Consider the following 27,064-nt stretch of genomic DNA (forward strand, 5'->3'; position numbering starts at 1 on the left):
GGAAGAGGATGAAAGAGATGTAATTAAAAGACCGGAATATGAAATGACCACGGGGCCCTTCCCCCTTTCTCCCGGCCATTTCTCCTCTGTTTGGTTTTCGAGGTGGGATTCAGGCCCCGTCGTGATCGGAGAACGGCAGAGACCACTGGGTTGTCCAAGGGCAACGGGACGGGGATGGCAAACTTGCCACTGAGTGCGGGTACAAGCAACCCACTTCCCTGTCCCTTATACTCAAACAACTCCGGCGGCCAAGTCACCAGGGCATTTTCTCATAGGAGACTACTCAGTCCTCCTCCTACTGGGGTCCGTAGTCCCGTGGGGACAGGTCTGGATCTCACCATTTCCCTCTAAATGCCAAATTCGCAATACCGTTGTCGCTAGTACGGTCTCACCTGCAAGCACCTGTCCCGGGGCTCGGCTCTGTGTAATCTCCTCAAGCCACAGGGTATGGCTTGAAGATCCACATGGGCACATAGACTGGGGAAACTGAGGCAGGGAGCAGAGGGGTGACTTGCCCAGGGTCACACACTGGGACGGTGGCAGGGAGCAGAATGGCACAGTGGGGTCTCCCAGCTCTTCACCTTGTGATTACCCTCATGGTCGTTTAAGAAATGAACTGCAAGAAAAAGGGGGAGAAGTTTGTTTTCTGGTTAACCTGGGCACCGCTTTCAAACGTGCCTCAGTGTCTTATGAGCCAGAAGCCGATTTTTGGAGCGGAGCGAGGCAGCGAAGGAGCTGAAGTGCTGCCAACCCGCTGGGCTCTGGGAGGCCAGATCCTCAAAGGTATTTCGATACCTGAATACCCCAGATAACAGGATTGGGGCTCCTAAATCACTTAGCACCTTCTGGAAATGCTCCCAAAGGGCCTAGCATTCGATGTTGTCAGGAACCTGTCTTTACTGCGCTTTGATTCATGCCGCTCTCCAGCTGTTTCGGGGAAAAAAGAAACCCCGAGGGGTTGCATTCCTGGGAGATCCTGCAAAAGCAAAGTATCTCCGGTGCCGAATTTGCACTGCGATACCTCCGCTTCCTCCTCCTCTGCCACGTTCTGGCTTCCCAAATACTCTCCCTATCTCCCCTGTGCCTAACCAGGCGGCTGTCCTGACACGTTTTTGAGGCTTCTTTGACCAAAATCCCACTTCAATTCACCCTTCCTTGCTCCGGCAAAGAATGCCTCCCCCACCCCCTCTTTCTGCTCCGTTATATTGTTTCCATGCCCTGACGTGACCCTCGTTAATTTAAGTGTAAAAAACATTTGTCTAAAGAAAAGAGTTCCTCTGGCTTTTTTCACCTTTTCTCTCCAAGCCTCTGTTTCTGGCCTAATCATTTTTTATGAGTGAAGTGATTTCTAGTCACTAATTTGTGAGCGCCATTCATTATTTCCATGTCGGGGTTTTATGGGGGGGGAGGATAAACAACTAACATTTGTTGCTGCATTTTCCAACAGTTCCCATTAAGCCCGGGTTTCTCTTTTGCTCCCGCGCCTGGCTTCCGTTTGTCTCGTGTCCCGTGGCCATGTGAAACGACCCCTTAGGTTGCTGCCCATGCTCCGTGCTTTTCTTAAAGGGGCTGTTTCTCCAGCTTTCTTTCCAAAAGTGCTGGGGAAAGGAGCCAGATTTGACCACCCCAGAGTCCTGTCTCATACATTTAAGCACACAACTGGATATTGTCTCTGCGTCCTGTGATGCTGCTTTTATATTTTGACCCCTCTTCTGCTAAGCAGCGATGGAGAGGCAGGACTTGGCAGGTCCGCTTCCTGGTGAAGGAGAGCTTTGTGAGACCGGCTGTAGGTATAGTCTTGGTCTTAAGGCAAGCAATAGCCCAGGGGCTTATACTGTGCTATGGGGTGTTATAGATGATTTTGCCATAGCCCCAGATCCTTTTGAGGGTACCATGCCGTATGAGTACAATTTGGGTACATCTACATGAGATGCATTAATGCGCATTAGCCTCATTTAATGCGCATTAAAGGCACACGTCTATATGTGCACAACCTTAATGCGCATTACAAATGGCGAATTTAGGCAAATCACACCTAAATTTGATCCCTGCAAATGCAGGGATCCAATTCAGGCTCGATTAGTTAAAACGCATCAATGCACGTGCAGCTGTGACCTTTGCTGTGCAAACGACAATGCGTGCGTCAGAGATTTTTTAATAGGACCTGGTAGTATCGAAAATATTCTCACCTGCTGCATCGCGCTAAGGTCTTTGCAACAGAAGAATTGGTCTAGTGTGATGTTCTGTAGTCCAAAGATGAGAGAAAGCAAAGAGCTGGTGTTTTCTGACGGGTGGCTGGAGTCTAAAAAGCTGGAGAACCATTGATACAGGGCAATTTCTTCTCTCCCGTCAACGACAACTCCCCGTTCCTATAAGCAGTTTTCCCTCTAAAACGGCTCTTAGTTGGGTCAAATTCTCTAGCTGCTTGCACAGCTCGGTCTCCAGAAGCTGCCTCTGCAGAGAACCTTATATCTGCAGAAACCAACACCACGGCGTGTCTCCCCCAGCGTCCAAGCTTGCTCACATGCTTCTTAGAAAAAGCTGGAGGACAATGGTGCTATGGAGGCTTTGGCTGTCCATGGGCACCTGGATGTAGACACAGGAGATAAACTGGCCTCCACTCGAGAGACTCTAACCACAGATCTCCTAATTCTGTGGCAGCCTGGGAGCTCCCGGTGCTTGTCACGGTGCTCTCGGTGTTTGTCTAAAGTCGTTTCCATGCTGAGAGCCGGTGGAGGTCCACTCAAACTGGCGGTGGCCAAAAGACCGTAGACCTGAATCTAGCCCAGCATTGGAGCCCTCCAGGTTACAAAGCATCTCAAGTTGCTTGGTGGTCCCCTGAATAGCTCAGCTATGATTAACTAGGGAGCCCCAGGCCAGCTGGCTTTGATTTAACAAGTGTATCCTGTACTAGCCAGGTTGGGTGGAGCACAAAACTCCATATAGCACCAAGCGGCCTGCTCTCGGTTAACCTACCGGCATTTCCGAGGCCTCCATTACTATCCTGCTCAATGCACGTTTGCTGGGCTTTCACCATGTTGCCGTCTGCAAGGCAGAGGGCTCTTGGGCACAGCTGTTTCCATATCTGTGCCTGGCTGGGTAAAAAGGACACCGCTTGCCACTGTTAATCCCTTCTCAAATCATTTTTCCAGAGTGACTGAAACCTCCAAGAATCTCCCCATTAACCACAGCCCTTGTCATATTTCAGCTGCAGATAATTTCCCCGCTTTTGGGAAGGTTTGGGAGTTACGGCATGAGATTGGATTTGGAATCAAGCGTTCTCGAGCCGTTCCACGAACAGAGCACATGTGACACACGGTGCCCTTGCTCTGCCCGGCCGAAGAAAGATGCAATGTGACCTTGCAAATGCAGATGCGTCCTGCTCCTGACCGAGTCATGTGAGTGCCCCCCATGCGTGCACACAACTTTTTGTATGGCTGGGGTGGCTATCGAGACAGAAGGTTTCCAAAGAGGACAGATTTGTGGCCTCTTTACTGCAGTTTGACAAATTCTTCCTCAACTAGTGACCTGGGGAATCACCAAATGGTATTGGATGGGCTCAGTGGTTCTTGGACTAACCCTTTCCCTGGCTCTGTTTTGGCTGAGGGAAATTAGGAGCACAGATCATCTATTCTGCCTTATACCCACTTCAATCCTATTCGACTTGCCACGAACACGGCAAATTCCTCATCACGTGAATGAGTCTTTCTCTTGCTCGCTGCTTTTTGTGACGGTGGGTGAAGTTACATGTTCCACTTAGACCATATAAAGGGCACTTAAAACATGAGTGTCCTCACATTATAGCTCATTAATTCATCCTAAGTGCTCTCTGAGCACCTCAGAGGGCAAGGGTTACCTCTGGACCATGCTACCAGGCACATGATAGGACAGCTTCAGGAGATAAAAAGAGCCATTTGCACTCTTTTAGCATCCCAGGATGCACTACTCCCAACCCCTTCTCCTGCAGCAGGGATAAAGCCCAGGGGTCCTGGCTCCTAGCCATGACCTTGCTCACCAGCCTTTTAGTGGCAAGCCAGTATTAACCCTTACAATAAGACTTGCTCACAGCTTGTTATAACTTTACCATGGCTTAACAACCCCGGATTAAGTATGGTCTAAATGTAACGTGTAACTTCACCCTTAAGGCTAAGATGACAGCTGTTTCAAAAGGAGACGTGCTGCGGTTGTTCTCAAGGACTTGAGCAGGGTGGAATAGGATCGTACTCAGGCACCTAATGGGTGGGATAGGATTGTTTTTTGAATGCGTGTTAAGCATCGACACTGCTGATTTAGACTTTCGGGTCTCCGCGGCAGAGGCTCCTTTCTAAAATGCCTGGACGAAACAAGTCAGCACGCTGGCTGGTAGCACGGGAACTTGATCTCAGTGTCATTATGCAAATCAAATCCAAGGGGAAAGAACCAGACCGTCTGGAAGGCGAGGAAGAATGCAGCGAAGTCGGCAGCCTGCAGGCGCACGCTGCACACGTGAATTAGAAACAACCCGGGAGAGGGCTTTTCTGTTTGGGGGACGAGACAAAAAGGAAAGGGGGTGGGGGGGAGGGGAATCTGTGTCAAGCCGAAATAGAAGAGGTTGGCAAAGCTAAAACAAAAAACAACGTAGGCCAACCCCAAGTGTTTCACTGGACTCCAAGCAACATGTGTCATTCGATGCGTGGATTATTTGACCTTTATTTTTCCCCTTTTAAAATTAAGTGAATTTCGAAACAAAAATCAGAGTCACAGAAAAAGAGGGCCTTCGGATGGTCATTGTGTCCAGCTGCCTGCTCAAGGCAGGATTACCCCTGTATAAACCAGGGGTGGCCAAGCAGTGGCAGGGACAGCCTCCGTGTGTGGCATGTGGCAGGTTGGGGAGGGGACAGGCAGTGTGCAGTGGAAGATAGGGCAGGGAGCAGACAGCAGAGCAGCAGACTGGGCAGGGAGCACAAGGCAGGGAATAGAGAGCAGAGCAACAGATTGGGTGGGCAGGACAGGGAGTCGAAAGCAGAGCAACAGATTGGGTGGGCAGGACAGGGAGTCGAAAGCAGAGCAGCGGATTGGGCAGGTAGGGCAGAGAGCAGAAAGCAGATCAGCAGATTGGATAGGAAAGGGGATCAGAGTGGCATTTGGGGAGGGGGTGGGACTAATTTGTGTCACACCTGCCTAAAAGATTGCCCCGCCCTCTGGTCTAACCTGCATTTAACTTCCGGTGGTGGAGATTGCTGCATTTCTACGTAATTTGTTCCTGAGTTGTTCAGAGTTAGAAAGAGCCATTTCCCAGAGAAGTCACAGTCTTGTCTCAGAAAGTGTCCTCGAGGGGTAATCTTTTGTTTTGGAAATGTCCAAACATAGCTTTTTTTGAAAATAGCCAAAACTTTTCAATGAATTGAACCCAAATTGGCCAACAAGTTTTCTCCCTCTGAAATTCCATTTTTCAGTAATTTTTCTATTTGTTTGAAAAACCTCACCATATCCTGCAATGTCAAATAATGTCTGGCTCTGTGGTGGTCATGCAGCAATAACTTTGTAATTAAAGTGACTTAACCAATTCCTCCAGACTCCTTCCTAGTAGCAGAAGGGCAGCTCTTGTATCTTTTATCACTGACCACCCAAAGCAAAACCCCTGTGAACCTACAGATTTGGCTTCTATTATGCTGCTCCCAGAGCAAACCAGGCTTTTGGATGATGCATAATGGGAGCGTCTATGCATGCTGCTTTAATGAGCATTAGCCTAAATTAATGCGCATTAAGGGCATGCTTCTACACATGTGTGCCCTTAATGTGCATTAAAAACAGCAAATTTAGGCTATTTGCGCCTAAGTTTGATACCTGCAAATGCAGGTATCAAATGTAAGCGCGAATAGTTAAAGCGCATTAACCCACATGTAGATGTGTTAAAGCACATCAACGCTGTGTGTGTGGACTGACTCGGGACTAACTTTAGTCTCAAGTCAGTCCACACACACAGCGCTAATGCACTTTAATGCCTGCACGTGTAAATGCCTGCCTAAACCTGCTTAATGGGCATTAAGCTAATGCGCATTAAATTTAGGTGCGCTGAAGTGTATGTGTAGACATGCCCAATGTGTAATGCTGAGCTTTTCCATGTGGATCTTGCATCTAAGGGGGCTCATCTGTGGAACTGGCTGCAATGGAGGTAAGCATTACAGGCGACCCTCGCCATTCGCGGGGATATGTTCTTGTATCCCCCGTGAATGCCAAACCCATGAATAGTGAGGGTTTCCTGTACGAGCCAGCAGCGTGCCCTTGGTGCCAAGAAGGCTAACAGCGTCCTGGGCTGCATCGGTAGGGGCCTTGCAACCGTTCTGATGATATGTGACAGCAAATAAATAACACCGGCTTTTTTGCAGCGGGGGGTATGAGCTGGCTGTGGACGCTTGGCTACCGTGGAAACCTCTGGTCTCGTTATCTCTGAACCAGGCTTCTACAATGTTTGACAAACCATAATTGGCGAAGGAGATCAAGTTCCAGTTTCAATTGTTTTGTTGGGTTTTTTTTTAATTTGCCAAGGGGACATTATACGCAGAGTAACTCTATCCCAGCTGCTTCTGTTGCTTGTGCAGGGCATTTTCAATGCACACATTCATTTATCCTGGGAGCCTGCAGAGGCTTTTTAAATGGCTTTTCTGCCCCAATAGGCTATATCCCGAGATAATGCCCCACCAACCTGTGTCCTCACCATGCTGGGAGCCCTATCACCTCAACTGAGGCAAGTGGCACCTTGGAAACAGCCCGTAGGTGGCCCATCAGGGTTTTAAATCGATCTTTAAATAATTTTTTAAGACCCCAGTAGCTGAGCTTGATTTTAATATTTTTTAATACCCCTGGCAAGTGGCCACGGCTTAAATCAGCCTTGATTTTAAGCTAAATAAAACCGCCGTGCGTACGCTCCGGCTGCTCCGAAGTTGCGTTAAGATTTTTTTTGACCTTTCTTCATTATAAAACATAAAAGCAAAGCCACAAAATTGCTCTTATTAGTGCTTTATGGTTTACATAATCTAAAAAGTCTTGGCTCATGTTTGTCCCGGTCAGTGAAAGTAAAAATGCTTTAGTTGCTATGTGTCTTATGCCCGTATTTGCAAACCCTCCTAGAAGTATTGGTGTGACTCCCTTTGGTGGTATGCACAGGGAAACTGAGGCATGGCAACTAGTTCAGCTCAAGTTATATGAGCTGAGGGCCTGTCTCTGATCTCTCTGCTCCCGCCACAAAATCAAATGGTCTCGGATGAATTATCCATCTCTCGTGTATGATGAGTCTGCAAATGCCTGTCTTTGTCAAATGCCTGGCCATTTTCAAGCAATTGGGTTTCCAACATTTCCCTTGGGGGGATATAATGCAAGGGCTTTGCTTGTGGGAATCTAGATGGTACAATATAAAGACAACTTTTGCATCTCTCGTTGGGAGTTTTCTCTGAGTATACGGACCAAAGGGTCTAGCAGCGTTGTCTAGGCACCTTTCCCTTGTATACCCACGCCCAATGGCCTCATCTGTCATCAGATCAATATTGTTAACCACTTGATTGCCCTGAACACTACACAGCATATCCCTGCTCAGGGCTTCCTTTTTCCTGGACAACATTTTAGATAGTTTCAACAAGCATCCCCCAGCCGATGCCCGAGTCATTTCTTCCATAGCACTCAGCGCTCGCCCCTGCCCACGGTACAAAAATAGCACTTCCACAATGAGCTCAACTTTATCCCACTTGTCAGCATGCCAGGATTTAGGCTACGGTATAAATTATGCTCTCGAGTTAGCTGGTGCCAGGTCTTAATTTGCGGTAACTTTATCCCATAACTGCCCTATTGTTTGCTGAAGTGACACTTTTGCTTTCATTTCTATATTTATAACTTGGTTAATATCCCCTTTTACATCAGGTTTTTGGGTTGGAAATGTCAGGGTTTGCTTGTTCATCAGCTGGATTGGGGTAGGGGGGATGGAAAAAGAGTACTATAAGACAAGAGATGCCTCTGGTGTCCTATGGGAGAAGACTTTCTTCTAGGTGGGAGTTTAATTTAATTGCCTATCAACATCCAACATCAGCTCCATCCAAGATGTCCCCAAAGGGCTTCCCAGCAAGCCTGGCTGGTCACTACTGAGATATGGATTCATTGAATAGTATCATAGGCAAGGAGGGTTGAAGGGATCTCAGGAGGTCACCTCTGCTCCAGGCAGGACCAGCCCCAACTGCATCATCCCAGGCAAGGCTTTGTTGGGTCTTAAACACCTCCAAGGATGGAGGGTAAAGTATATCTCTCTGGTTAACTTGTTCCACTGCTCTACTACCCTCCTCATGAGAAAGTTTTTCCTAATATCTAACTTCAACTTCCCTTGCTGCAGCTTGAGCCCATTGCTCCTTGTCCTGTCACCTGTCACCACTGAGAGCAGCCCAGCTCCATCCTCTTTGCAGCCCCCCTGCAGGGAGCTGAAGGCTCCTATTCAATCCCCCTCGGTCTTTTCTTCTGCAGACTCAATCAGCCCATTTTCGTCATCCTCTCCTCACCAGTCATGTCCCCTAGCCCATAACCATTTTCACTGCCAGTTCTGCAATGTGTCCGCATCCTTTCTGCAGCGGGGTCCCACAGCTGGACACAGGACTCCAGATGTGGCCTCCCCAGTGCAGAACAGAGGGACTACAAGCTGTAGGCAAACAGACAAGCACCATGAACAACTGGCTTCTCTCCCCACCTCTGCCTCAGGCGAGTCCTGCCATCCTGGCACTTTTGACTTGCCTTGTGAGATGTGGAGAATTAGGGCCTCATTAGTAGATGGGAATGGCGCTGTGGCCAGGAAAGGGACGGGTCTCCTGTCAGCAGGTTCGCTTCCCCTTATCTTACCCCTAGGGTTCAGAGTGCATGCATCACAACTAAGATGCGCCATGGCAGGGCAGTGTGTCCCACCCTGACTGTGGGAGATGTGCAGGCCAGACTATGGCACGAGGGGCTCTAAGTAGCTTCATAGCTCTGGAGGATTAGTCCAACGTGACTTACTACTTGCTCTGGAGGTTCTGGAAGTTGGTGTCTGAATCCACTCCTCATGTGAGGTACGGCACTCTGATTTTCCAGGTGAGCCGCACCTGTGACCGGAGCTTGCAGAGCAGCCGAAGGAAGTCATTGCTCAATTGCCACGCTACGAGGTGCCCGTACAGCTCTGCTTCTGCAGCATGGAGCTGGAGCGCTCTCCCACACCGTTTCTTTTTCATTAAAAAGAACAAGCACCCCCCTCCCCCCACAAATCCAAGCGCTGTATAAAAAAAAAGTCAGTATTTCCAAAACCTTCCTTTCTCGCTAAGTTTTTACCTGATCATTTTCAATGATTTCCTTGCAAAAATTTGCACTTTCTTGCAAAGAAACCTCTTTTTTGGGGGAGAACGAAATGAAAAAAAAAAAAATTAGAAGATTCTGCAAAAAGTTTTGCTACGGGACATCATAGAAATCATCGTAGAAATCATCGAAATGAAGAGGTGGAAGGGACTTTGGAAGATCGTTGAGTCCAACCCTCCCCCGCTCTGGGCAGGAATATTGCTCAGATCAAATGATTTCGGAGGACGGGTTCATTTCAAACCCAGCGCATTGCAAAGTGCTCTTAAATTTTGCAAATTGTGATTAAACTATTTTTTTCTAGCTTGGCAACTGCTAATAGTGTTTACTTTGCAGTTATCTCATAGAATGACTCCAGAGAAATCTCGGAGATACCGATACGATCTTCCGGCCCGCTCTGGGCAGTTCACGGACCTGTCCTGCTGATCTAAAAGAAAATGAAGACTCTAAAAGAGTTCTGGAGGAAACCATTTCTGAATTAAATCGATGTGACCGTGCAATGCTCTGCATTACTGAATCTTTTCCAAAGGCATTGCACCAAAGGCTTCAGTGCGGATACAATAGCAAACGAGGTAAAAAAGTGCCCATCACATTGGAAAGGGTGAAGAAAACCAGAATAATCCATCCATTAGACTGGTCTTGTTGAAGGTTTTGAATGGGCAGTTTAAGTTATATATTAATAGTTACACGGTAGCAAAAGTCTCATTTTTGCTTGATATCTGTTTTATAGGTTAAAATGATTTTATTTGGGTTTAAATCAGAGTGTGCAAGAAGGAAATTAACTCAAATTAAGCTTGGTATGATTGGATCCTAGTAAATCCACTCTGAGTCCTCATGATCAGTCTTTCCTTCTCCAGATGTTTGCAAATGGATGTCCTTATCAAATGCTCCAGTCGCTCCCAGGGTATTGAGGTGAGGCTAGCTCCTCTCTCGTTTTATGTCCTCCTTTTCACCTTTCTTCAAAAGAGGCAATACATTGGCTTTTTCCAGTCCTCTGGTACCCATCCCATTTCCCAGACTTCATAAATATGATTGCCAAGGGCTTTGAGCTCTCCTCTGCCAGTGCCTTCCTTACCCGGGGATGGACCTCACCGAGCCCGGCTGACCCGAATTCCACCAAATGCCCAAATCCCACCCAAATGTTCTCCGAGTCTCTCATATAGCATCCTTTGAGAATGACTGTCATGGTTTCTTTGGTGATATCCTCATTGTTCACCTCACCAACCCATGGGGAAGGCCAGAGGAAATGCTTTTTATCGCATCTGTGCGATACAAGTCGACCAAGAAGGGTTCAGTTTGTCACCTTTTAGACATGTGTTGGGTAATTTAGAGAGAAAAAGATTAAGGAGGGATCTTGTAATAGTTTTCAGATACGTGAAGGATGGTTACATGGAAGAAGATGGAGGTAAATGATTCTCTGGAGCCGTTGAGAGGGCACCGAAAAACAGCCTTAAATCACAGCAGGGGTAACTTTGGTTGGAGAATAGGCCCGACTTTATCCCTACAGTGGTGGTTCGGCATTGGAACAAGCTACCCAAGGAGGATGGCGAATCTCCATCCCTGGCTGTTTTCAAAAGCAGGTTAGATGGACACTTGACTGGAAGGGTTTAATCAGGGATGATCCTGCCTTGAGGAAGGCCTGGATGAGATGTGATCCCCCCCCAACCCCTCAGTGTCTCTTCCAGCCCTTTTCTGTGATTAGCAAGGATAAGCTGCAAACCATTTGGGCGATGCCTACACCACCATGGCAGAAGCAATAAGCCTTGCCCATCCTCTCCCAGTCCCAATCCATTCATGTCAGCCCTGGAAATGAGGCAATGTGCAGGCCCTGGGGTGCCTCTGGCACCCGCAATTTTCCAGGGTGCTCAAGAGCAGCAGGTTGGGGCACCTGAGAGCTCCCTCGACACCTTGTCTCCTGCCCTTCTCCCTCCGTGTGGCCATCCATATGCAACACCCTCGTTGCTGAGACAGGGAGCACATCATAAAGGCCAGATCAGGGATGCTGAGATAGAGTCATCCCTTGGGCACTCCTTGTCCATCAATGGGCCATGGTCATCAAAGTGTACCACTGAGGATGACAATGTCTCCTTTGTATCTCAGGTGGGCATGCAGCTTGAGCAATCAACTCATATAAAAGTGAAGCCTCTAGGTCAGGGCTTGGGTTTCCATGGGTGGGTGCCTTTATTTTGGGGAAGAATATGGGAAACCATATTCCTCCAGAAAGGGTGGTTCACACGGGGTTGTGCAAAGCAACCTGGCTGACGGCAGACGGGAGCTGAGAGGACTTTGCGTGGCAGGGAGGTAATGGGGGGCTTTTCCCTGCAGACAGAGGAAGCCCAGTGCTCTCCTTTCTCTGTCCAGCTTCAAATTTAGCGTGTGCTCATCTGCCAGCCCAGTTGGATGGCTCAGATGTTAGTCAGAGCCTCGTGACGTCAATTCGCGGAGGCGCTAATGCCCCCCTTGCAAGCGGGAGACTCTCATTACCAGACGCAGAGTGTGTAACATGCCTTTACGAGCCCGGGAGGCTGATTTATGGAGTGTGCTGGCCTGTGACCCCGAGCACGGCAGCAGCAAGGGACTGCTATTAACTCGGGCCAGTGGAAAACGCTGCAGTTCCAGGGAGTTTGAGCAATTGGAGCCTTATCCCAATTGTCTGGGTTGGGACGGGGGGATTGTAAACCTTGGATGCAAGGTCAAAAGGCAAGCAATGACATGCATGGCTATGTGTGTCGATGAGCTGGCAGACAGAGGGGTGAAAACTAATGGGGACAGACAGAGGGACAAATGGGAAAGCTTGGGGAGAGACAGAAGGGAACTGCCCCCGACCCCCACCTTGCTTTCTGGAGTCTATGATATAAATGTGAGATGGTAAGGATGATGGTCTTCCCCTTGCCATCCAGGGTGGATTCCAGCAGAAGACCTAATCCAGAAAGGCCCAGCCCAGCTGTTCACCCCTTTCCCCACCATGTCATTCATTAATTGCCCCCCTCAGCATCATGCAAAGTCACGGTGTTACGGGCCTGAAGCAGATTTCGGGATGGGAACCTGCTCAGATCTGGATCTGTGGATCACTGCTATTGCTAATAAGGTCCCATCCTGTCCACACCCCCTGGGACCAGTAGCAGGCTGTGCTTCCTAAAACGCTGTACAACATGCACTTTTTTCCATTACCACCTGCTGGAAATCGGGGTGTGCATCAATGAGGAAATACGGTAACCTCGGTCAATGATCCTTAAACTTCTGCTGGGCAAAACGACTGTAACTTTGCACTTCGTCCTCAGGAATAATGAACAGACTCAGCTCCCTTGCCGCTGCTACTGAGTGCCGTACTACGAGGCAAGATCTGCTTTTCTTCAGTCTGCCTTTGTAAAAAAGGTGTGTATCTTATTCCGGGCACGTTGTATGCGAGACAATACGGCACTTACCTTATTAAGTGATATAACTCTTGCACTGATTGGCTATCAGTGATGCTCATTTGGGTGTTTAAACGCCCAAGCTGAAAGGAATAGCTGCCAAGTATGTAATATGTCTCTCCTTGTTCTGTCAGACCTTTGGGTAAAATAAGGCGGATGAGGAAGACGGGTTGCTGCCCTTGGACCCACTAGATGTATTGTCTTCCAGCACGATCATGGAAGACAATCATCCTTGACTGGAAGGGATTGCTGAAGAAGACCCACTCGAACTAAAGGGCCACCCACTCAAATGACAGGTTTAAAATGACCAAGAGAAAGGACTTTTTATGCAATGTTTAATGACCTAGTGGAATTTGTTATCCCAGGAGGGGGTGGAGGAAGACAGCAGGGCCAGGTTCACATTCATGGATGGTAGAGCTATAAAAGGCTATTGAACAGCATGGATGGAGATGTTTCCTCTGGCATCTCTAACCCAATAATGGTGGAGGCCAGGGAGGGGATGCAAAGGGGATGGATCGCTAGAGCTGTCTGGGTCAATAATCGCCTTGTATAGCATCCAATCCTGCCATTGTTGGACAGGATATTTGGCTACAGACACCATTGGTCTGACCCGGTATGGCACTGCTGATGTTTTCATCATAGACAACGAGGGCTGGAAGGGAGCTCAGGAGGTCACATCTAGTCCAACCCCTGCTCCGAGCAGGACCAGCCCCCACTACATCATCCCAGACAAGACTTTGTCTACCTGGGTCTTCAACACCTCCAAGGATGGAGACTGCACCACCTCTCTGGGTAACCCCTTCCTGACCTTTACTACCCTCCTAGAGAGAAACTTTTTCCTAATATCTAACCTCAACTTCCCTTGCTGCAGCTCGAGACCATTGCTCCTTGAGCTGCCATCTGCCAATGCTATGTTCTTGCCCATGTCATACAAGCCCAATGATTTGATAAAGATGGTCCAAGTTTAAGGAGAGGCAATGAAGTCTTACTTGGGAGTATCATGGGAGGGCAAAATCAACTGGAGATGAGGTCACCTGAATCCGGCACCTGTCAACTCACTGGCACCTTTCTCCTTTCATCTCTCCTGTCCTCCCTCCTGACCCCTAGCCATATTTTCCCTTTAGCACTGCAATCAGCCCCTCTCTTCCCCATGCAGCGTGACCTCAAATAGTAGAGACCCTAAAAGTTTCTCGCCCCGCTCCCTGATGATACAGCTCCCAGGGACATGGCTACCTCATCGTCACCCAAGGCAGCAAGATCCAAGCAGGTGAGCGTGTTCGTGCAGAGCTTTAATTGCACGACGTGGCGAGATCTCCAGGGCCGTGCTCACGGGTTGCAACCGCCGCTGTCTCCGAAACAAATCCGATGCATGCAGCTACCTCGGCAGAGTCGCTGGTGGAGTTCAGCAGGATCTTTTTGGGTAACAGCAAGGTTAGTGGCTCTCCGGGGAAGACGGGTTTGCTTACTTACTATTAGTTTCATGCTAGAAAAACATTTACTGGAATTTTTAGTGAATTATGCTCAGATGTGCCTGTGGTCAGTCCTCAGTCTCACCGGGTCGGTGTTGCCACAGCACAAAGGAAAACAAGGCTTCCAGAGCTTCCTTTGGTCAATAAAAAAAGCCATAAATGAAATATATGAAGCAAAACTGATAAGTGGGAAGGAGCAACTGCTTTGCTGAGCAACCGGGCTTTTATTTCCTCCTTTTTTTTTTTTCCCTTTACTGAATTTAACCCCCTCCTCTTCCTGGTGCGTAGATTTGGCAGGGTTATATGCTCTGAGGATTTAGACATCCTGGGGCCTGAATCTGTTGCTGCTACTGCTGTTTTGAGTCAGGCGTAGCAATGCTGAAACTAGTGGCTTGTTGCAGGTGTGAGACTGGGAATGGGTCGTTTGGTGGCTGGTGGTTAGGGGTTAGAATAAGAAACTGGGTGAATGGATGGATAAAGAGATCTGTTATGATGTCTGCCACGATGGAGACAGATTCCTGCTGCGGCTGTGAAAGCAAATCTATATAGGATATGTCTATCCTGCTTCCCAAGTGCTCCCTGGTCCACAAGTATGCCCAGCCCATGCATCCCTTACCATGCATGCTGATCCCAGAAGCAAATGGAAATCATCCCCATGCCACTGTCGTGATTTCTGCCTCCCACATGCCTGGGATTGGCAGTCGGGAGTGCCGGAGAGCAGTTTTCTTGGCAACACCAATTCTATCTTAGGGGCTTCTCCTGCCCTCTATATCCACAGTCTCCAATAATGATGGATTTAAGGCCAGAAATTAGAAATAAGCTATGATTTTTTTCATTTTTTTAACAGTGCAGGTGATCAATCACAGGGGCCAACTCTCGACGGCAGCGTATTCACCAAACACGAGGTTTTGGGCTCACTGTGGGGCTGAGCGAGGGTTTGTGTCCTGTATAAATGCTCCCTTTTGCTCCTTAATGTTGATGCAATAATTTGGATCCAAACTCAAACCACAGGAAGCAATACCTCTGGGCTGTGATTATGGGGACTGGACCAAATGACCGAGCACTTTGAACCCAGAACAAACAAAACCTTGTGATTTGGGTTTATCTGTCCTGGTGGTGATAGGCCAGTGCCCACAGCAGGGTGGGATGGTGTTGCCATCCTGGTCTCCGCGGTCGGTGGCTTGCGGACCATTGCGTACAGTAGACCCATGGTTGTGTTGGGCCTGGTCTCTATGGATGCACTGAAAGGATTTGCTTTGGCTTGACTTCAGTGCAGTTCATTTTCCAAATAGGTTTGAATTCGACTTCAGTGCAGTCCATTTTTCAACATAGGTTTGAATTCGAAACAGCCACAAAAGTGGCAGGTGTTAGGACCTGGAGTGCTGGTTCGGGTCTTTGTGACGGACACTGCCATTTCCATTTCCCAAAGCCATACAACCTATCCTAGGAAGTGTAAATGCCAAAAAAGAAAGAGAGATTTTTATGCTTACAATTAAGAGCCTATCTCCTTCCAAGCAAGTGGAAATGGATGCATCCGAGTAGACTTAACCCAAAGCGGAGGACCCTGGAGATGTCTGGGTGGTTAAGCACTGGGACATGCTACCTGCAGCAATTGTGGACTCTCTGTCATTGGACATGTTTAATTAGAGGTTGGGCAAACATTTGTCTGGGATGGTTTAGTCAGGGCTAATCCTACCTCGAGCAGGGGGCTGGACTAGATGTGCTCTGCCAGCCCTGTTTTTCCATGAATTCTCCAGTAATATTTTCTCTGTCCTTGACGTCCTGTGTAGCTCTGGTGAACCACATAACTGTTTTGTGTCCGTCTTTCTCCTTTTGTGTCAAGGGGATGATCAAAGCAGAGGGAGGAAGGACGGGCTTGTGGCTAAGAGACTGGATGAGGACTCAAGGGACCTGGGTTTTGCAAGCTTCTTGCATGACTTCTAGCACGTCGTCTACTCTCTGCAGTCTGCTATCACCCCTTTTCTGAATGGTGGTAGCTAGGGACCACTGTAACTCGGGCTTCAAGGGATGCCAGGTGTTTCCCCCAAACCCCAGAAAACTTCGATTTGGCTGGAAGTGGCCTCAGACCATGGGGGAGAGGGAGGGTGGGGGAAAAATTAAAAAAAAAAACACACCCCAAAAACAAAACTTACCTAAAACATGGAGAGGAAAAGCAGCGGAGCCCTGGAGACGGTGTGGAAGCACTACATGTTTCCAGGGGCAGCCTACTACAGGTTGTCTGACTCCCTGCTTTGGTGGGAAGTTTAAAAACCCTGCCCAGAGTGGAGCAGGTAAGTACCCCCTGCCCTAGGTGCTGTGGGCATAGGCATGCTGGGTGGCAGCCGGATGTGGGGTGCAGGGTGCCCCTCCGCAGAGGCTTCCCCCCACTCTTTATTTTGCAACCCCGTCCCCTTCTCTGCGCGGCAGGGCAGAGACAAAAGTTGTTTAATGAAGTGTATTTAGCACGGCTTCATTAAGTGGTGAGCTTTACTTAAACGTTGTTGCTTCACACGTCGTACGCTTTACTTCCTTAAAACAGCTGGGGAACAGCCTATGTGCTGCTGTTCAATGGTAATCAGCCCATGCCAATTAGAGGCATGGCAGAGCCCGCCATGAGAAAAGGCCCGAAATTGGCTCAAGTGAGCCGGCAGGAAGCCCCCTTTCCCCTGCACCAAATCCTGAATGACAGTGGTCCCTAGCGATGACACCACCTCCCTACCGCCTAGAGGGACCGCGACGATAAAATCATAGGGTTATTCAAGGTGCCCAGATACTAAAGTACTGTGGAGAGAAAGGGATCTGGGCAAAGCATGACTTATGCCTTTCTGACTGAGTTAGTCTATAAGGTGCCCCCCCAAGCCCAGCCTTCTGCAAAACATAACTTAGCCTGCCTTGCAGAGCGCTTGGAAAGCTCCTAGCGTGCCCAAGCCAAGCCTTGAGCATCCCTGCGCTTCATGATCCCTATGTGCCGCTACCTCGGACCCACTGTATTCCCACTGCTGTTTTCACACGACACTTGGCTTACTCCTAGGGACATGTCATTTCCTGCCTGGGGGTATTTTTAGACCCATTAACGAACCACTCGATACAGCCCTGAGAAAAGGGGAATGAAAAAGGGCCAGGCATCTGGGTGCTTTCTTTTAATATTTCCAGCACTGTTGCCACTGGGGTCCCTGGAGCAGAAGCAGGACAGCCTATGCTTTGATGCCCGTCTCTGTCGGCCGCTGACTTATGAAGTGGTCAGGTCCCATCCTGGAGCCCGGGTTTATGTCGGCAAACCCGGTTCCCGCTGCTTCGCTTTGGCACGGAGGGGCTGGGCCAGCGCAAAACTCGCTCTCGGCTTCCGCGGCAAAGAACGAACCCTATCATTTCCTCGGGGAGTCACGCTCCTCGGGCCCTCTAATTATTAGCAGCTTGGTGTTTGCTGTCAGAGTTTTCACCCCCTCTTGATTCCACATAAAGCTTCCCGGGTATTTTTATTACCCGCACGCATTTAATTACGTGTGCAATCCTTCCCCTTTCCAAACCCACTCGTAAACTCATTACAAGACCTTCCCCTCCAAGGCCTGTTTCCAATTAAGAAGAGAACTTTCCTCTTTCTTTTTTCTTCTTTTTTTTTTGTGCTTTGCACCATACATCCATGTCTGGTTTGTTCCAGGCCTTATTCCACGCCCCCCGCCCCCCTCCTCTTCCTTCCATGCTAAATTTCAGCACATTTTATGGCATGTTCGGGGGTGGCCGTCCCGTTTTTTCCCCCCCCCTTTCCAGAGTCAAAGGAAATCAAAGGCACATCAAAGCCTCAGCGTGACACTTCACCAGCCTCCACAGAACAGTTTGTGTTTGCATTCCCTGCAGCAAATCGCGCTTTCCAGCAAAAAGAAGGCACGGGGCTGGCGGGGGCAGGGGAGGCACAGCTGCATCCCGAGAACGGGTCCCTGTAAATCCGGAGATGCATGGCTGGAATGCAAGGCCCATTTCCCCAGGAAGTATGCTGAAATGGCTGAAGGTTTGGGACTACGGAGAGTTAGACACTGGAGTGAGATCTGGGCTGTTCATTGCTGTGATTTTCCACTGGGTTTGGGTGCTGGAGAGATCCCCGTAGAGCACCAGGATCCCACTGTGGAATCGATATAGCGCTGGAAGAGGCAGTTTGAGCTTCCTTTTCGTTGCACCCTCAAAGCTTCTGAATGCATGGCTTTCGGGGTGTCGCTTCAAGACATGACTGATCCACAGCCCAGTCTGCCTTCGGTGTCCCCGTCTGAAAACAGGGGGCCAGAAGGGCTGGTTGTAGAATAGGTGAAGCTTGGGAGTCAGGCCAGCCTGTTTTTTTAATGGCAGCCATTGTCGACTCATTGCCCAATATTGGGCTACCTCCGTGCAATGGAGACAAGGAGGTTTTGTTGTCAGAGTCCATGTGTTGGCTCTTCTGCCCCGCACTGTAGTTCCTTGTATAACACACATTTTCTCCCTAAAAATCAGGTGCCCAAAATTGGGGCGCGCGTCTTAAGAAGGGAAGCTGATGTTCTGCCCAGAATAGAAGCACCTCACTCACGCCAGCAGCAGCGGCTTTTCTATTCAGGCAGCCGAGGGAGCCAATTGACTTAGATTCATAGATGTTAGGGGCTGCAAGACAAGATTTGGTTCCCTTCTGGAAACAAAGACCTTACAAGATCATCGGGTCCAGCCCCCCTGGTTGCTCTTCACTCTATAGGTATTAACAACCATCTCTCCTTTTGAATGGTCTTGATCTTCCACCACTCAAGCTAACTTTCTTCTGGCAATTTTGCTGTCTGTTAGCTACTCCTGGTTTCATTTCTCCTAGTGCATAACCCTGCAAACTGTTATTAGCTCTTTTCAAAATCACAGATTCACCCCCGGAGACTAGTCTTCAGCAGCAGCTAAGGTTTCAGCTTTTGGCTGAGCAGGAAAGAGGGGGTGAGTCCTCTGAAGATTAGGCTCTGTCCCTGCTCTGTTCAGCCATAACTCTGGAAATAAATCCATTTTTTCTTCATTCTGCCTTCCCCAAAACAAGTTGTGTGGCTTGTTGGGGGTGGTGTGGTATGTCATCAAAGATGGTGTATTGACTGTATTGTTCGCATTTAGCTCTATTATTGTGTCTGTCATCCATCGGCTTCAAGTGGCTTTACAGCACAAGGTGACACTAATACAGTCTTCCAGAGCAAGAAACTGAGTCGTGAAGCAGTACATTGACTCACCTAAATTCACCCAGGGCATCTGTGCCACAGCTGGGAGCAGCCGCTGTCGTCTTCTTTTATCTCTTTTATATGGCTGCTCATTTCTTTTGCTTCAAGGCTGACAGTTCTCCAGCTCTTTGTAGACACTCATAGAAGCTTGCATTATACTGGGTCTACATGTGCAAATGCCGCTGGATGGGTTTACTCCAGAGTAATTTACTCTGGAGTAAACTCACCCTGGATGGGCACGTGCATCCATTTGGGGGCAAATTTGCTGCTTCTGGCAGAAGTCTGCTCCAGCCCCCTCTGGCTCTGCAATGATGCCCTGCAGCAGCCAGGGGCAGCTCGAGGTACTAGAGCTGGGTGTTAGCCCTGGGGCTGGCAGGGAGCATGGAGCCAGGAGACATCTGTCTTCTGGTGGCGGCTGGGACATTGTTCCCAGCCCCCAGGAGCTGCTTGCTGCTGGGCAGGCTCCGGTGGTGGAGCCCAGGTGGGGACAATATCCCCCTGCCCTGGCTTCAGCTCCCCAATTGGGGGTAGGGGGCTTGGAAAGAGCTGCAGGGGAAGTGCAGGTCCCAGCCCTCTGCCCCAATCTACCAGTGGGGCAGCTACCAGCAAACCCCTGTGATCACAGAGCTCCCTGCTGCTGCGGCAACTCCCGGGGGCAGGGAGCAATCTCCCACCCCCTGCTGCCTAGCTGACTGGGAGCAAATTTGCTCCTGGTCTGCCATCTATACATGCCATACTGCACAGCAATTATGCAACAGTTGATTTGCTGCTTGCATTTGTGGGTAGCAAATTAACTGCCAAGTAGAGCAAATTACTGCACAGTCAGGGTCTGCACGTGTAGAAGGTGACACTTATATGCCATAATTTGCTCTACTGCACAGTAAAATGTCTCATGTAGACATGCCCACTGTATAACATAACTATTACTAATGCACTGCTAGAGATGAATACAGGGCTTGGGAACTGGTGAGATAAAGGCACGCAGTATCTCTATGCAACTTGTTCCTCCAGTGATGTATCTAGGTGCCTTTGCTATGGTAGCCTCGCATGCGGCCTGGCCTTAAAGTTTGGCATGAGATCAATACCAACTCTCCTCCCTGGTACCTTCCCAGAGAATCACATGAAGGCCGCGGTAAGATCTTTGCTCTGGGCCTGCCTCCTGGAGAATAGTAGGAGACAGAGGGTGAAACTACGGAGACTTTCAACAGTTGCAGGTGGGAGCTAATAGCACTACTAGGTTTGAATCACTGGACCGCTAGTTTTGGACCCCTGGACCACTAGATTTGAACCACTGGACCGTCAACAGGCAACATCTGTAATTCAGTAGACTAATGCTGCCCTTTAGAAAGCCTTCGATATTAGGAACAACTTTAGTAATGCTTTCTAAAGGGCAGCGTTATTCTACTGGATTACAGACTGGGGGACATTAAGCTGTCAAGTGACTTGACCAAGGTTATGAAACAAGTTAGTAGCAAAGCTGGAAAGAGACTGATGGCATTCCAGCTCCCAGCCTCTAAGCATTGCAATCTCAGCCTCTGCTTAACTAGGACTAATCAATCTTACCCAAGTTTTTGTACCTGCAGGGCCCCACATCTCCCATAATGCTCCTTGCCCTTTCTGGGAAGCCACTATACAGGCAAACAACCTTCCTAATGAATAATGGATTATAATCCATGCTTCATAATCCTGCCTTAACACAAGCTTTTTAAAATGCTACTGCCGTCTGTGGCCACCGTGCGTATTGAAAGCCCCTAGTAAGTCTGATGTGATCACGTTACAGAGAGCACATCAGGAAGCATGTCTTGTTGTGGAGAATATTATGAAACACCAATTCCCTGGTGCCGTATGGGCCCACGGCTCTCTGCATTTCATCTTGCTGGAAGGAGGGGGAAGGATTTATAAAGAAAAACAAACAAACACAGAATAAAAAACCAAAAATTGGTGGGAAATCTCACATTCCCTCTCCCCAAAAGAGCTTTGAGACTGTAACGCTGATCACCTCTGCACTGAGCATTGCTCCTCTGGAGAGCACAGATGTGTGACAAAGCACAGTGCACTTGTATCTATATATCATCCGTGTAAGGCTCAATGCATCCACGATTAAAACTCAAACACCTCTGAAGGAGGAGATGCAGCTGGTGCGTGCCAGGGCATAGAAAAGGGCCTGACCACATAAAACATTACAGTGAACATGCCACGGGTGTAAAGGAGCACCAGGCAGATGAGACAAACCACCGACTCCCAGATAACTGCACTGTGGCTGGGGCAGAATACCCCTGAAAGAGGGATACTGGTGGTAGTTACACTGGGTTAGGTGTTGTCTGTCTGCGTCCATCCTGGGGTAGCCATTTCATACAATCATGGACAACGAGGGCTGGAAGGGAGCTCAGGAGGTCACATCTAGTGCAGCCCCTTGTGCCAAGCAGGACCAGCCCCAGCTACATCATCCCAGACACGGCTTGGTCTAGTTGGGTCTTGAACACTTCCAAGGATGCAGACCGCACCACCACTCGGGGGAGCCTGGTCCTGTGCTTCACCACCTTCCTCTTCCTAATATCCAACCTCAACTTCCCTTGCTGCAGCCTGAGCCCATTGCTCCTTCTGTCACCTGCCTTCACTGAGACCAGTCCAGCTTCATCCCTTTGCAGCCCCCCTGCAGGGAGGTGAAGGCTGCTATTCAATCCCCCTCCGTCTTCTCTTCTGCAGACTCAATCAGTCCATTTCCCTCAGCCTCTCCTCACGAGTCCTGTCCCCCAGCCCCACAACCATTTTCATTGCTAATTCTCCCATGTGTCCCCATCCTTTCTGTAGTGGGGGGCCCACAGCTGGACACAGGACTCCAGATGTGGCCTCCCCAGTGCTGAATAGAGGGGAAGAATCACTGCCCTCCATCTGCTGGCAACGCTCCTACCAATGCAGCCCAGGATGCTGGTAGCCTTCTTGGCACCAAAGGCACACTGCTGGCTCCTGTTTAGCTTCTTGCCCCCCGTCACCTCCAGGTCCTTTTCTGCAGAGCTGCTGCCCAGCCTGTCCCTCCGCTAAAAGCAAAGACATCGTTACTGCTGGTCAGACCGCAGTTGGAGTACTGCGTGCAATTCTGGGCACCGCACTTAAAGAGAGATGTGGATAACCTGGAGAGGGTCCAGAGAAGGGCCACTCGTATGGTCAAGGGCCTGCAGACCAAGCCCTACGAGGAGAGACTAGAGAAACTGGACCTTTTCAGCCTCCGCAAGAGAAGGTTGAGAGGCGACCTTGCGGCTGCCTTTAAGTTCATCACGGGGGCACAGAAGGGAATTGGTGAGGATTTATTCACCAAGGCGCCCCCGGGGGTTACAAGAAACAATGGCCACAAGCTAGCAGAGAGCAGATTTAGACTGGACATTAGGAAGAACTTCTTCACAGTTCGAGTGGCCAAGGTCTGGAACGGGCTCCCAAGGGAGGTGGTGCTCTCCCCTACCCTGGGGGTCTTCAAGAGGAGGTTAGATGAGTATCTAGCTGGGGTCATCTAGACCCAGCACTCTTTCCTGCTTATGCAGGGGGTCGGACTTGATGATCTATTGAGATCCCTTTCGACCCTAACATCTATAAATCTGTGAATCTATGAATCTATGTTATCTGCTCTTCGGTGGCCTCGTGGCAGGGGCAGCAACAGCCCTCACTGCACACAGCTGCTTTGCAATAGGATACACTGGCTTCTCCAGCCCCAAGAACAGGGGGCATCGGACCCCTCTGCCTGTCCAGTGCGCACAGTTTCGTGGCAGCCAAGGTGATGCTTTTCCTGGAGCAAAAAGAAAGGGGTCGAGAAGACTCAGGACTGCAGCAGAGGGAGCTCTTCCATTACAGATGAGACAGACGCTGAATCACGCTGATTTTGTGGTGAGAAAAGCAACTCCTGAGGGGGAAAAAAACACTATTCTGCCCTTCCCTGCCTCCCTCAGCTGACTGGTTAATTAAGGAGAGCACAGAGCTGGGCTCATTTACACCTGGGGAAGGCAGGGCCTAATTAATCTGACCAACCTGTGGGATGAGAAGATGAAGGGAGTGCTGCTTTGGCACAGACCTGGGTGGGGATGGGGACCTACCCCAAAGCTCAGCCCTCCGTGATAAAGCCCCCCTTCACGCTCACACATGCACATGTGCATGCACACACGTGCACGCACACACAGACACATGTGCATGCATGCACATGCATGCACACACATACACACACATACATGTGCATGCACACACACACCTGTATGCACACATGTGCAGGCATGCACATGCATACACATACACACACATGCATGCACACACCTGAAGCTGGGGCCTCTTTGCTTGCTTCCGAGGTCAGAACAGGCCCTGTACATCCTGAAGGTCTTGGAGAGAAAGGCTGGGCAGAGACCTGCCCCCAGCCCCAAAAGCTTGGAACCAAGATGAGCGAGTTGCTAAGTGTGTCGGTCACCTTGTGCTCCAAAAGTGCGAGGAGGGAGGTTTGGAGCTGCAAGGAGGTGCACTTCTCTGGCTCAGAGCACACCGGAGGGGCAGGCCTTCGCTATTTAATGTTCTTCCTGCTGTGCCGCGTGTGGCCCTGCACCTTGCTAACTGCACCGTGCAAGTCTTTCCCTGAGGGAAGCCAGATTCGTTTCCTCCTGGACCTTGCTGTGGTGCTCAAGCCCTCCCAAGTATGGCTGAATTTATTTTCCACAATGCCAGTCCCCCTATGGGAAGCAAAGGCCCAGAGGGATTCATCATTATCATCATCATCAACAGCTGCAGCAGCAATCCCTCACAGTTGCGGATGCTTGTCTTCCACAATTGCCTTATCTGTGGGGCTGGAGGTGGCTGTTGAGGCCGATCCAGGATCGACAGACCCTGCTGCAGTTTGAGCACGTGTTTCCATGCAGGGTTTGGTCCCTGACACGCTGTTTCTGCCACTTTTCTATCTCCTGTTGTCGCCATGAGATTTCCAGGTATTGAGATCCTTGCAGCAGATCTTCCCCCATTTGGGGCAGCCCTGGGCCATCGTCTCCCAGGAGCTGAAGTCAATACTGCATTTTTTTCAGGGCTGGAGGACATCCTGGAAACATTTTCTCTGCCCTTCTCTAGAGCGTGCACCTTGACCGAGCTGGGGGAATAAGACTTACTTTGGGAGACTGGCGTCAGACGTCCGGATGATGTGGCCGGCCCAACAGAGGTGATGTCGGATGATCTTCACCTCGGCGCTCGTGGTGTTTGCTTGTGAGAGGACACTAGCACGGGTGCATCCGTCTTCCCACTGGATTCGAAGGATCTTCCACCGGCAGCGTCGATGCTACATCTCCAGTGAACATGAGGCACCTCCTATACATTGCCCGTGTCTCAGCTTAGCACAGCACGGTGAGGATTGCGACTGCTGGATAAACCATGAGCTTGGTTTCGGGTCTGATGCTGCAATCTTTGAACACCCATTTCCACAGGCATCAACAGGCTGCACTTGCACATTTGAGGCCAAGTTGGATTTCTTCGTTGACATCAGCCGTCTGCAAGAGATGAGGGATTACAGCACAGAGTATCTGCTGCTTTAGGGCTCCTGTTTGAGGTGTTTTGGACTTTTTCAGTGTCCTTGGCATGATGGAGCTAAGGTCAAGTAGTCCAACCCCTTACACGAATACCATCTCTGATAGAGGCATAGCCAGCTTCTTGAAAACCTCCGAAGAAGGAGACTCCACAAATTTCCTGGGCATTGCCCTATTGCCCCAGGGTCTTAGGATGTTTGACCCAAATCATCATAAACTGGTTTGACCCAAATCAGTTAAGTCTGATATGATATTCAAGCAGGTTTATCTTAAACCAGTTGCAGCCATTTTTAAACTGGTTTATGTGCACTGAACTTATGTTACAGGTTTAAACCAGTTTCTGATTACTTAAACTGGTTTATATGTGTAACATCTGTCCCTAGCCCTTTAGGTCAGCTTGGCTGTTTCTTTTCCTCTTCTTGCCCTAGTGCCAGCACCCAGAGAGATGCTGAGACCTTAAGAAAGAGTGAGTTTTTCTCCTTTTATTCCTAGTGCCTCAGTAGTTCTCAGAAACCAGGAGAAAAGCTCCTAAGTTAGTGCCTGCAGATGGGATTGCTGGAAAATTGAGCTACACAGTAATATGCCTCAATTGAGCAGGTGGGAACTGAGATTTTGGGCCGTTTCAAACAAGACCCGCCCCGGATATCAGGGTTACCACCTCTGCTTGCCACCCAGTCCCCGTGCCAAAGCCAGGGATGCCGGTGCTTCTCTGCTGAGTTGCAAAGGATCCCTTCTTTTGTTCTTTTTATTTCATTATTTTTCTCTCCAGGGCAAAACCACATTTTTAAAACTAATTTCATTCTTGGAAATGGCCGAACCATTTTTCCTGTAACTTGCCAAAAGAAATTCTCCCCGAGGCAGAGCGTCGGCGTGGAAACTTTCAGCTCCGAATACACCGAGCTTGTCAAAGTTATAAGCAATTGAAAACAGGGCTTTTAAATAGAGAGGTGTCAGGTAAGCTGAGCTGGAGGTGTTGCCACTCGCTCTGCTTATGTGTCTGATTGAGTTTGGGTACAAGGTGTCCCTCTGCCCTCCTTCGGCCTGACTTCAGGCTACTTCGCTTTGTCTGATAGCAATGGTGTCACATTGCTGGTGTCTCCTAATCGTTTCCAGCTGCTTTCTCATCTCCTCTGCTCATCTGGTCAAACCCATCGATGCATTGGTCTCCACTGCCGAGTTCACGTGAGTGGGGTCCCTACCCAGAGTCTTGTCTCCGCACAAAAACCCCTTGGCTCTTATGTTAACAGGAGAGGGCTGGTTGCACAGATGACCTAGGCTAAAAGTGAAAGGGTTCAACTTATCCGCAGCTCACACGGCCATTCGGCGTTGTCAGTGTAGGCAAATTGGAGAGAATTTGGAAAGAGTCCAGTGAAGAGCAATGAAAATGGCTGGGGGACATGGCCGGTGAGGAGAGGTGAGGGAAATGGGCTGATTTAGCCTGCAGAAGAGAAGACCAAGGGGGATTGAATAGCAGCTTCACCTCCCTGCAGGGGTTGCAAAGAGGATGGAGCTGGGCTGGTCTCAGCGCGGGCAGGTGACAGAAGGAGCAATGGGCTCAAGCTGCAGCAAGGCAAGTTGAGGTTGGATATTAGGAAAACCTTTAGTGAAGCTCTGGAACAGGCTATGCAGAGAGGTGGTGCAGTCTCCATCCTTGGAGGTGTTGAAGACCCAGCTAGACAAAGCCTTGTCTGGGATGATGTAATTGGGGCTGGTCCTGCTTGGAGCAGGGGCTGGACTAGATGTGACCTCCTGAGGTCTCTTCCCACTCTCCTTGTCTCTGATTCTGATTTTACATCCCATAGCTCTCTGCAGCTCAAATGTTATTTCTCAGTTAAGTTAGGCTAACTGACGGATTAATGATGTCAATCAAAAACAAATCAGGAAAGATTTTGTGCATGGCTTGTTGGTCTAGGGATATGAGTCTAGCTTTGGGTGTGAGAGGGCCTGGGTTCAAATTCCTGATGAGCTCTTTATGGTAGGCAAAGATAGCCCTGTGGTACAGCTATTGTCTACCATGTGGGTGAGCTGGGTTCAATTGTTGCTTGCAAAAGGGAATCCTCCCTGGGGAGTGGGTTTCCCTCACCTCTTTGGGGGCCCTTAAGGGA

The 27,064-nt window shown here is 49.4% G+C and overlaps 1 long non-coding RNA gene across 3 annotated transcripts in view; it reads left to right on the forward strand.

Moving 5' to 3' along the window:
* The window catches only part of LOC132248462 (uncharacterized), a 51,234-nt gene that overhangs the window by 21,910 nt on the left and 2,260 nt on the right, over positions 1-27,064 (forward strand). Inside the window, exons 2-4 of one of the 3 annotated variants that reach the window (XR_009459659.1) lie at positions 12,618-12,711; positions 12,884-13,045; positions 13,857-14,180. This is a non-coding gene — a long non-coding RNA (uncharacterized LOC132248462). Of the gene's footprint in view, positions 1-3,216; positions 3,399-12,617; positions 12,712-12,883; positions 14,181-27,064 lie in introns of those variants that run through there. The other 2 variants (XR_009459658.1, XR_009459657.1) reach the window with 2 other exon arrangements.

The sequence above is a fragment of the Alligator mississippiensis genome, chromosome 2 (genome assembly GCF_030867095.1).
Source record: "Alligator mississippiensis isolate rAllMis1 chromosome 2, rAllMis1, whole genome shotgun sequence".
NCBI classification, from domain to species: Eukaryota; Metazoa; Chordata; order Crocodylia; family Alligatoridae; genus Alligator; species Alligator mississippiensis.